Source organism: Chlorocebus sabaeus, chromosome 19 (assembly GCF_047675955.1).
Source record: "Chlorocebus sabaeus isolate Y175 chromosome 19, mChlSab1.0.hap1, whole genome shotgun sequence".
Classification (NCBI taxonomy): domain Eukaryota; kingdom Metazoa; phylum Chordata; class Mammalia; order Primates; family Cercopithecidae; genus Chlorocebus; species Chlorocebus sabaeus.
In genome coordinates, this window is record NC_132922.1 from 26,385,642 (window position 1) to 26,397,450 (window position 11,809).

Below are 11,809 nucleotides of genomic sequence, written 5' to 3' on the forward strand. Positions count from 1 at the left end.
AACTGGAGGGAAGTTGGGGAGAGTCTCACAGCGCTGGACAAGCCATCGGATGGCACCGCCCTAGGGACACACCCAGTGGTGGGGACCGGGATATGGAGGACCTAAGGCAAAGGGTGGCTTAAAACGTGACAGCGAATCAGCCACTGGGGAAATGCAAGAGGCGATTTGACACCTGGGCCAGGTGTTCCAGGACAGCAGTTTCCAAAAGATTTTCCATCCAAACTTCCAGCAAGAAGTAGATCTTCCACTGTTACCCAGAGCGTACCTGCGCATTCAGGTAACTGAAGCAACACTCCGGGAACCGTCACCATCCCTCCCGTGGAACAGCTCGCTCTCTAGCTGGAGTCAGCTCTAGGCGGCCTCACTTTAACAAAATGTTAGCTGCAGCCATTGGAATGAATTTCACACTCTCTATGAGCTGCAGTGCAAAATTCGAAGAGTGGCAGTTGAAGCTCAGTATCATCAAGGATTCATTTATTTTATGATGGTTAACATTTTCCAAGCCACACTAACAGGCCGGCTGGTAATAATAATAATGATAATCGGGCGGTCGCGATGGCCCACGCCTGTAATCCTTGCTATCTGGGAGGCTGAGGTGGGCTGATGGCCTGAGATCAGGAGTTCGGGACCAGCCTGGTCAACATGGTGAAACCCCGTCTCTATTAGAAACACGAAAATGTGGCATGATGGCGGGCACCTGTAGACCAGCTACCTGGGAGGCTGAAGCAGGAGAATTGCTCAAACCCAGGAGGCACAGGCCACAGTGAACTGAGATAGCGCCATTGCACTCCAGCCTGGGCAACAGAGTGAAATTCCATCTCGGAAAAAAAAAAAATGAAAATACTAATAAGCCCCTGAAGGTATTATACATGCGGCACTTTCCAGTTTAAAAAGCACTTTCAAAGGACAAGTAGAGTATGGTCCCACCCATAGGAGGTACCCAGGGTAGCCAAATAGAGAGATGGGAACTAGCATGGTGGGTGCCGGGGGCTGGGGGAGGGAGGAATGGGAAGTTAGTGTTGAATGGGGACAGAACTTGAGTTTCGCAAGATGTGAAAGATCTAGATGTGCCATTGCACTCCAGCCTGGGCGACAGAGTGAGACTTCATCTCAAAAAAAACAGAAAAAAAACAGTTGCGGTGGCTTATGCCTGTAAACCCAGCACTTTGGGAGGCAGGCGTATCATGAGGTTAGGAGTGCGAGACCAGCCTGACCAACATGCTGAAACCCCGTCTCTATTAAAAATACAAAAAATTAGCTGGCATGGTGGTGGGTACCTGTAATCTTAGCTACTGAGGAGGCTGAGACAGGATAATCACTTGAACCTGGGAGGAAGAGATTGCCATGAGCTGAGATTGCCCCACTGCACTCCAGCCTGGGCAACAGAGCAAGACTCTCAAAAAAAAAAATCTAGAGATGGATGGTGGTGATGGTTGCACGACATTATGAATGTAGTTAATGCCACTGAACTGTGCACTTAAAAATGGTCAAGATGGGCCAGGCGCAGTGGCTCACACCTGTGATCCCAGCACTTTGGGAGGCCCAGGCGGGCGGATCATGAGGTCAGGAGATCGAGACCAGCCTGGCCAACATGGTGAAACCCCATCTCTACTAAAAATACAAAAATTAGTTGGGCGTGGTGGTGCATGCCTGTAATCCCAGCTACTCAGGAGGCTGAGGCAGGAGAATTGCTTGAACCAGGGAGTCAGAGGTTTCAGTGAGCTGAGATCATGCCACACTGCACTCCAGCCTGGTGACAGAGCAAGACTCAAAAAAAAAAAAAAAAAAAAAAAGGTCAAGATGATAAATTTTAGGTCATGTGTATGTTACTACTTTTTTACAAATGAAGAAAACAACACTTTGACATGCATTATCTCCCAACACCAACCTCAACCCGGTCCTGAAGAGCGAGCAGAGCCGACAGCATTTCCAGCCCCACCTCTGGAGGAGAATGCTCAGTCCCTCCTCACTGCCACTGCTCCCCCCACCACCAAAGCACAGGGTCCCGAGATGTTGGGAGAGGGTTGGGGATGCCAGGCTGGGAAAGGAGCCGGGGGCCTGTCAGAAGCCATGACATGACGCGCTCACTGCTCGGGAGGAAGCTACTGGCCTCTGAGTGAAATCTGTAAGAATGAGCTCTGGAGATGTACCGTACAACATGGAGATTACAGTTAATAAATGTATTGTATACTGGAAAATTGCTAAGATTAGATCTTCCATGTTCTCACTACAAAAGCATAAGCATGTGAGGAGATGGATGTGTGAGTCAGCCTGATTTAATCATTTTACAGTGTGGCAAAGCATCACACTGTAGGTGGTAAATATATACAGTTTTGTCAATTATACCTTCAGGAAGCTGGGGTGGGGGGTGTGTGTGTGTGTCTGTGTGTCTCTGTGTCTGTGTGTCTGTGTGATGTGAGGTCTGTGAGGCGCTGAATGTGGTACATTAAACAGCATTTTCGTTCATACCTCATGATTCCTGGACTTGAACCGTTGAGTGACTTCTAGCTAACCCCAAACCTGTTTCCCCCTCTCTAACCACACCTCCCTCCAGGGCTGGTTGGAGGAGCCTCAGCCCAGCCCCCTGAGCTCAAGCCCTGGGGGATTCCTGCTGGGCGGCTCTCTGGACCCCAGTGAGATGCTCCACAGACCCAGGGCGCCCTCGGGGAAGGAGGGAAGTCAGGCACATCACCTCCTGGGACCAGCCCCGAGGGGACTCAAACCCATCCAGGGTGCAGGTTCCTCCAAAGGAAAGCCCCAGGGGAGGGTCTTGGGGGGCCATGGTGCAGCCCACCTCCCTGTGTGACCTCAGCCCTTGCCGACCCTCTGCCTGTGGTGGGAGGTCCCCGAACAAAGCACCCAGGGCCCCAGGGGCAAGGCCAAGCCCACAGGTGTGGGAGGCAGTTGAGCCCTGGATCCTGACCACAGCAGGCCAGTTGGCAGATGTGCCTCTGGGACAGAACCCCAGGGGTAACGGCCATGGATGCTGGAAGGGGCCTGGCTGGGGGCAGGGACCAGAGGATGAGGATGGGGCCACATGGACTGGGGTGCCCTGGGACAGCTGCTGCCAGCGAGAGACCGGGGCACCACTCTCCAGGGAGCCCACGCTGCAAGTCAGGCCACAAGGGCCTCCGACCCTGAGGGCCGATGAGGCCAGGGACAGGCCAGGGGGGCCGTAAGGACCCTGGTGAGCCAGGCCCCAACCTCAGGCAACGCTAGCCCCTGCTGCTGCTGGGTCTGGCGCTGGTAACCCATGGCCTGGTGCACCCAACGGCTGCACCACAGAGCAGAGCCCTGGGCCCTGGAGCCCCTGGAGGAAGCAGCAGGTCCAGCCTGAGGAGCTGGTGGGGCAGGTAAGGGGTGAGAGATTCCCGGGGATGTGGGGGTCTGGCGGCAGAGGCGGGAAAGGATGATTGAGGGGAGACAAGCCAGAGGGGGGAGGAGGAAGGTTAATCCCTGGAGGGGAGCCAGAGGCACACTGACTTTAACTGAAGTGTTAGTATTTTTCCATCATGGATTTGTTTAAATTAATTTTTATTGCTTAATGTCATATTAAAATATTATTTATCTTGAATCCTGAGATTTCTGCCCCCACCCCTTACATTTGGCACGAAGGCCAATGTCTCCCTTACCTCCCCCTAGTACTTGGGGTAGGGCAGGACTAGAGGCAGGGGCAGGATGTCCACAGGGGTGGTGGCCACTATCCCTGAAAGGTGCCCAGGCCTCCCCCTCTTCCCCCTCCTCCTCCTCCTCTTCTCCCTCCTCCTCTCACCTCCTCCCCCTTTCCCCTGGCCTATGTCGCCTGTTCATTCCCACCCTCACTGGGCAGGGGCCACTCCCTGGAGCTCCAGCTGATGTGTGAGGGGCCTTTCCTGGAGTCCCTGGGTCACTAGACCTTAGCCAGCATCGCCTCCTGAAACCAGCCCCTAGGAGACCCAAGCTTATCCACGGCGTAGGTGCCTCCAAAGAAGAAGCCCAGGAGAGGGTCTAGGGAGGCCACAACTCCCTATGTGACCTCAGCCCTTGCCACCACTCTGCGTGTGGTGGGAGGTCCCTGGACAAAGCACCAAGCATCTGGGTCCATTTATGACTACTTGGGACACAACAGCCTGGTCATCGCTGGTGCACGTTGTACCCACAGGCGATCACGTTGTACCCACAGGCGATCATGTTGTACCCACAGGCGATCACGTTATGCCCACAGGCGATCACGCTGTACCCATAGGCGATCACGTTATACCCACAGGCGATCATCATTTCAGGGACAGAACCTCCCTCTTGTTGGCACCATAGGCAGGTCCTGCTGTGATCCCCTTTGTGCAGATGGGGCTAGAGCCCAGAGAGGTGAGGCAACCCGTCCAAGTCACTCAGCTCATGGGCACAGATTCTAAGGCCCAAGCTGGATGGCCTCTAGCTCTTTCCTGTCCCATCCTCTAAGCTGATGGAGCTGACACGTGCACCTCTGGGGCCTGAGTTTCCCCCCTTTTCATCATCTTCTTCAAACAAAGTTTCACGGAGTTTCATCTTGTTGCCCAGTCTGGAGTGCAATGGCGCGATCTCAGCTCACTGCAAACTCTACCTCCCAGGTTCAAGAGATTCTCCTGCCTCAGCCTCTGGAGTAGCTGGGATTACAGGTGCGCACCACCACACCCGGCTAATTTTTTGTATTTTTTTAGTAGACATGGGGTTTCACCATGTTGGCCAGGCTGGTTTGGAACTCCTGACCTCAGGCGATCTGCCTGCCTCGGCCTCCCAAAGTGCTGGGATTACAGGCATGAGCCACCGCGCTGGGCCTGAGTTTCCCCTTTTGCAATCTGAGGGGCCCTGATCAGTGAGGGCCTTCAACCTCCCACCCACCCAGAGGATGCTGGGGTGGCCGTGGTGAGAGCTCCAGCAGCGGCAGCCAACCTGACCCACGCCAGGAGCCCGGCCATGGAGGCGGGATCAGCATAGTGGCGGGCCAGGACCAGGTCTCAGTGTCCTGCACGGACTTCTGGGCAAGGAGTCCCCATCAGGGTCAGGCTCTGTGCTGGGGCTGAGGTCCCAGAGGATCTAGAGTTGCCCCAATTCAAGTCTACAAGGAGCGGGGGCTGGGTGAGGAGACAGCCACATGCAGGGTGATGCCTGCAGAACAGAGACTGTGATGGGGAAGGCCCCAGGGGTCTCCACAAGGGACAGGTGACAGGTGGAGGGAGACACAGATAATAACATTGGTATTATGTTGGGGGGATATTAATAAAGTTTTTACATTATAATCTTTAGAAATCTTAGAAATACTATGGGCCAAGTGCTGTGTCTCATGCCTGTAATCCCAGCACTTTGGGACGCCAAGGCAGGCAGATCCTGAGGTCAGGAGATCGAGACCATCCTGGCCAGCATGGCAAAACTCCGTCTCTACTAAAAATACAAAAATTAGCTGGATATGAGCCTACAGTCCCAGCTACTCGGGAGGCTGAGGCAGGAGAATCGCTTGAATCCGGGAGGTGGAGGTTGCAGTGAGCTGAGATTGCACCCCTGCACTCCAGTCTGGGTGACAGAATGAGATTCCCTCTCAAAAAAAAAAAAAAAAAAAAAAAAAAGGTATTTTGCTGGGGGGATATGAATATGAGTTTTTATAATCTTTAGAAATCTTACAGAAATACTATGGGCCAGGTGCAGTGGCTCATGCCTGTAATCCCACAACTTTGGGAGGCTGAGGCAGGATTGTTTGAGCCCAGGAGTCTGAGATCATCCTGAACAACACAGCAAGACCCCATTTCTACAAAAAATATAAAAACTAGCCAGTCATGGTGGTACTTGCTTGTGGTCCCAGCTACTTAGGAGGCTGAGGTGAGAGGATTGCTTAAGCCTGGGAGGTTGAGGATGCAGTAAGCTGAGATCCCACCACTGCACTCCAGCCTGTGACAGAGGGAGACCCTGTCTTTAAAAAAAAAAAAAGAAAAGAAAAGAAAAAGAAAAAAGAAAAAAACTGATTATTACTGTAGAACTCTGGTAAATATCTCCTATCAAGTAAATATCTCTTCTATTCATAGCTTATGAAAAGATATTTTCACTGTTTTTAAGAAATAGATTGTGTATCACTTTTTATATTTAGTTGCAAATTTATTTGTTTTATTTATTTTTTTAGAGATGGGGTCTCACTATGTTGCCCAGGCTGGCCTCCAACTCCTGGGCTCAAGCAATATCCCTGCCTCAGTGTCCCAAGTAGCTGGGACTACAGGCACACACTACCAAACTGGGATAATTTTTTGTAGAAATGAGGTTTCACCATGTTGCCTGAGCAGGTCTGGAACCCCTGGGCTCAAGCCATCCACCCGCCTCAGCCTCCCAAAGTGCTGGGATTACAGACGTGAGCCACTGTGTCTGGCTCTACTACTTTGAATAGGTCTTAATAGGCTTAAAATATTAATTATTTTAAAATTAATTTTGGAAGTCTTCTACAACATGGATGAAACTTGAAGACATTATACGTAGTGAAATAAACCAGACACAAAAAGACAACTGTCATTTGAATTCCCTTTTATGAGGTCCCTAGAATAGGCGAATTCACTTGGACAAAAAGTAGATTTGAGTTAGCAGGGCGAGGGAGAGGGAAGAAGGGGGGCTGTAGTTGATGGGTGTAGAGTTTCTGTTTGGGAAGATGAATGAGTTCCGGAGATGGATGGTGGCGAAGGTTGCCCAACAGTGGGAATGTACTTAGTGCCACGGGGCTGTACGTTTAAATATGGTTAAAGTGGAACTATGAATGCTATGTATGTTTTACTGCAATTATTAAAAAAAAAAAAAAAAAAAAAGGAGCCAGGTGTGGTGGCTCATGCCTGTAATCCCAGCACTTTGAGAGCCTGAGATGGGCTCACTGCAACCTGTGCCTCCTGGGTTCAAGCAATTCTCCTGCCTCAGCCTCCTAAGTAGCTGGGACTATAGGCGCACAGTCACGCCCGGCTAATTTTTGTTGTTGTTGTTGTTTGGTATTTAGTAGAGATGGGGTTTCACCATGTTGCCCAGGCTGGTCTGGAACTCCTGAGCTCAGGCCATCTGCCCGCCTCCGCCTCCCAAAGTTCTAGGATTACAGGCGTGAGCCACTGTGCCTGGCCCAATATTACACTTCTTAAATGCACTACTCCATTGTTGAATTATCTTAAATGTTACATTCTCATAATTTTAAAAAAGTAAAGATTTTTGGAGGGCAGGTGTGGTGGCTCACACCTGTAATTCCAGCACTTTGGGAGGCCAAGGTGGGTGGATCACTTGAGATCAGGAGTTCGAGACCAACCTGGCCAACATGGTGACACCCTGTCTCTATAAAACAGAAAAGTTAGCTGGGTGTGGCCGGGCACGGTGGCTCACTCCTGTAATCCCAGCATTTTGGGAGGCCGAGGCGGGCGGTTCATGAGGTCAGGAGATCGAGACCATCCTGGCTAATATGGTGAAACCCTGTCTCTACTAAAAATACACAAAAAATTAGCCGGGCATGGCACAGTCCCCCTGTAGTCTCAGCTGCTGGGGAGGCTGAGGCAGGAGAATGGTGTGAACCTGGGATGCAGAGCGTGTAGTGAGCCGATATCGTGCCACTGCACTGCAGCCTGGGTGACAGAGCAAGACTCCGTCTCAAAAAAAAAAAAAGAAAAGTTAGCTGGGTGTGGTGGTGCATGCCTGTCGTCCCAGCTACTTGGGAGGCTGAGGCATGAGAATCGTTTGAACCCAGGAACTCAGGAGGTGGAGGTTGAAGCGAGATGAGATCACACCACTGCACTCCAGCCTGGGCAACACAGCGAGTCTCTGTCTCAAGAAAAAAAGAATGTCTAGATGCAGATGCAAAAGCCATTTCAGTGTGGGAGGCGAGGTGACTGAGTCCAGGGACTACAGGTTTCTGGCTGAGGGGTTGAGACAGTCCATGGTCATTGTGATGAGATGAAGATGGAAAATGAGCTGGGCTGAGGGAAGGTGGTCATCTCCTCTGGAAGTGATTAATTTGAGAGTCCTGTTGGGTAACCTACTGGGCATGGTCAGTAGGCAACTGAGGTGGAGCTGAGAGGGTCTGGAGCTGGGATAGACTCCAGCCTCGCCATGTGGGCAATAGTGGGGGTCACAGAGTGTGAAGATGGCTAAGAAAGGGGTCTGAGTGGGGGTCTGGGGAGTCAGTAGCCAGGCATGGGACATGGAGAAACAGATGCCAGGAGAAGACGAAAGAGGAGTCTCAGACCCCAAGGGGAAAAGAGCCACTGGAAAGAGGGGCCAGTCCCATGTCACATCCAGCAGAGACACCAGGTACAGCAGAAGGACCTTGGACATGACCATGAGGAGTGCCTTGTTGGCCATGACCTGGGAGAGATGGGGGTGAGAGCATGGGGGACCACACCATGTCCCCAGCACACAACACAGTGCCTGGTAGACAGGATGGATCTATGGATGGACTGACAGGTAGATGGATGGATGAATGTGCAGATGATAGATGGATGCAAAGACAGATGAATAGATGGACAGATGCATAGATGGATGGACAGATGGATGGATGGACAGGTGGAATGAGTGATCTGAGAGGTCAGAAAAGGCTTCATGAACAAAGTGAGACTGAGCTGCATCTCCATGGATAGATATAAAAGCAGAGGACTCTCCTTTTGAGTCAAGAATGACCCAGTGTCCTGGTCCAGGGAGGAAGTCAGCCTGGCTTGACTGGGGACATTTGTGGCAGACTTCAGAGGTCCTTGAAAAGAGGCCAAGTGAGGTTGGGCAGGTCCGAGCCAGCTCAGGACTCCTGAGCCACACCGCACAGCTGCCTGAGGGGATGCGCCACTCAGAGAGTTCCTGGGACCCACTAGGCCAGTGTTGCCATCAGCATCAACAGCTTCAGAGACTGGGACACAGGCTGGGGTGACTCCAAGGCTGTGGGTGGCACCTGCCTCAGAGAAGGGACAGGCATAGAGACACTACTGGGATACTGGCCACCCCCCTGCCCTGTGCCTAGGTCACAGCCTACACACTGCAGCCCTGTGCCCCTCACACCCAGCAGGTTCCTGCTCCAGCACGGCTCCTGGACTGGTCCCAGGTGCTGGCCCCGGGAGTTTCAGTCCAAGCATAATTCACTGAGGCATGTGTTTGGCAGCGGGACCCAGCTCACCGTTTTAGGTACGTGGCTCTCACAACCTTTCCCAGTCTGTCCCACCCTCTCCTGTCTCTGGAAAATCTGTTTTCTCTCTCTGGGGCTTCTTCCCCTCTGCTCTCCCAGCCTTAAGCACTGACCCCTACCTTTCTCCATGGGGCCTGGACGAGGTGCGTTAGTCTCGGGGTAACCGGCAGGAAGGGCCCCCACAGTGGGAGCAGCCACCTTCAGGTTCCAACAGCAGGACACAGCCTGGTCCCGGGCCCTGGGCTGGGATTGGGCAGGGTCAGGGCTCCTCCCCTCTCCCAGGGCACATGTCTGAGTGAGAGACAAAGGCCAGTTCTGATGAGGGGCCCTGCAGTGGCCTTAGAGACAGTCCCCAGGACCCCAGGGTCCAGGCTGAGGACTGCATGCCCATCCAGCCTGGGAGGGCTACCTGGGGGCCTGGGGACACAGGGGTCACCTCGAGGGGAGACCAATGGAGGGCACAGAGAGGGCTCTGGGTCTAGGCTGCAGCTCTGTGGCCTGTGCTGGGTCGTGAGGACATGGGGACACAGAGGGATGGGTGAGACTGGGTGAGGTCCTGGAGTCCAGCCCTGCCAGGACAGTTACCAGAAAGGAGAGGGTCTCTTAGGGCAGAGATGTGTCTGTCCCTGGAGCCCTGTCGCCTCTGGGGCCCAGCGTCTCTCTGCTCACGGGTTGGCCTCCCACCTTCATTTGAGGAGGGCACTTTAGACTCAGGAGGTGACTAGCAGGGAGGAAACGGGTGTGCAGAGAACTCCACGGCCACCAGGTGAAGTCCAGGGGCATCAGAGGCTGCTGGGGTGGGCATGGGTGCTGCGGTGACCTGAAGTCTGGGTGAGCAGCCCCAAGAACACAACCGATGTGAAGGGTCCTGTGGTCGGGCTGGTGGGGACAGGGGCGACGGCAGAGCCCCAGGGTTTGTCTGGGTGGAGCCCACGCTTCACCAGGAGAACTGAGTGGGCCAGGCTGGGGCACAGCCTGGTGTCCCAGGGGACGGGAAGCTCCAGGCCATGCCAGGCTTGGGCCTCCCCACACCCTGCCAGGACGGTTTTGTGTGCTGTGGGAGAGACCCCTAGATTCCAAACTCAGACTCCAGAAACCAAGAAGGAAGGAGTGCAGCCTGCCCTGGGTTCACATGGGGAAACTGAGGCTGCAGAGGAAATGACTGGGCCAGGACGCCTGGGAAAGGTGACTTGGGAAGGCCCCTAGGAAGGTGCAGGGCTGTCTGCTCTCCAGAGGGCTCCAGTGGAAAGGAGGGAATGAAGAGGGAAGGAGAGGCCCTGGGTGGGCCAGACAACCACACCGTGAACCCTCCCAGAGACTTTAGACAGAGAGAGGCGCTCCACAACACCCCACTCTTCCTCTGCCATCTCTCACCCCCTCCTCTGTCCACACAGGTCAGCCCAAGGCCACCCCCTCAGTCACTCTGTTCCCGCCATCCTCTGAGGCGCTCCAAGCCAACAAGGCCACGCTGGTGTGTCTCATGAGTGACTTCTATCCGGGAATCTTGACGGTGACCTGGAAGGCAGATGGTACCCCCATCACCCAGGGCATGGAGATGACTACGCCCTCCAAACAGAGCAACAACAAGTATGCGGCCAGCAGCTACCTGAGCCTGACACCCGAGCAGTGGAGGTCCCGCAGAAGGTACAGCTGCCAGGTCACGCATGAAGGGAGCACCGTGGAGAAGACAGTGGCCCCTGCAGAATGTTCGTAGGTTCCCAACCCTCACCCCACCCACAGGGGCCTGGAGCTGCAGGATCCCAGGGGAGGGATCTCTCTGCATCCCAAGCCATCCAGCCCTTCTCCCTGTACCCAAAAACTCTCAATAAATATCCTTTGTCAACCAGAAATCCTGCTCCCTCTCTTCATTTCTTATCTCTCATATGATTTGATGCTTCTCCTGGGTTCTGTGTGGCGTTGGGGGAATCCTGGCACCAGTGGGAAAGTAGCCTGCAGGGGAGGATCACAGGCTCCCCGGGGTGTCCCCTGGGGAAATAGGTCAGGATAGGAGGAGTCGGCTTACTGAACACCGGTCCCTCCATTCTCTCCCTCCTCCCCTTCCTTCTTGCAGCTCAGCCCCAGACACACTGTCTACTTTCTGGAGAGAGCTATTTCTGGCTGAGCCTCCAGATATGCCCTCTGTCCCTGTCCTGGTCTGGATCCTCTATCCATACATGGCCTCTCTTTCCTCAGCCTGGAAATCCTACTTTGGCCTGGAGCCCCTCTACTTCTGGCCCTGGCCCCTGGAATGCTCTCCTTCCTCTCTGCCCAACTCCCCAATCCTGAGAGCTGGACTGTCTAGGACACTCCAACACCATCAAATTCATGAGCTCTTATATTTTGGGCCCACCTTGATTTTTCACCTGACAGCAGGTTGAGAAGTGTGATAAAAATAGGAGGAAGCCAGGAAGGAAATATACATGAAAGGCCTGCAAGAGGATCAGGACACTTGCAAAAGATAGGCTTTGAGCTCCCCAGGAACCAGTGCAAGAAGGGTAATAGGTGCTCCATCATTTTCTTTTTCCTTTTTTTCCTTTTTTGGGATAGAGTCTGGCTCTGTCGCACAGGCTGGAGTGCAATGGAGCAATCTTGGTTCACCATAACTTCCACCTCCAGGGTTCAACCCACTCTCCTGCCTCAGCCTCCCCAGAGTTGGACATGGGGCCTGGTGGGAGGTGTTTG

At 53.5% G+C, this 11,809-nt stretch overlaps 1 pseudogene; it reads left to right on the plus strand.

The window, feature by feature from the left end:
* The first annotated feature begins 3,147 nt into the window (after positions 1-3,147).
* LOC119627368 (immunoglobulin lambda-like polypeptide 1) lies at positions 3,148-10,926 on the plus strand (annotated as a pseudogene).
* The last annotated feature ends 883 nt before the right edge of the window (positions 10,927-11,809 follow it).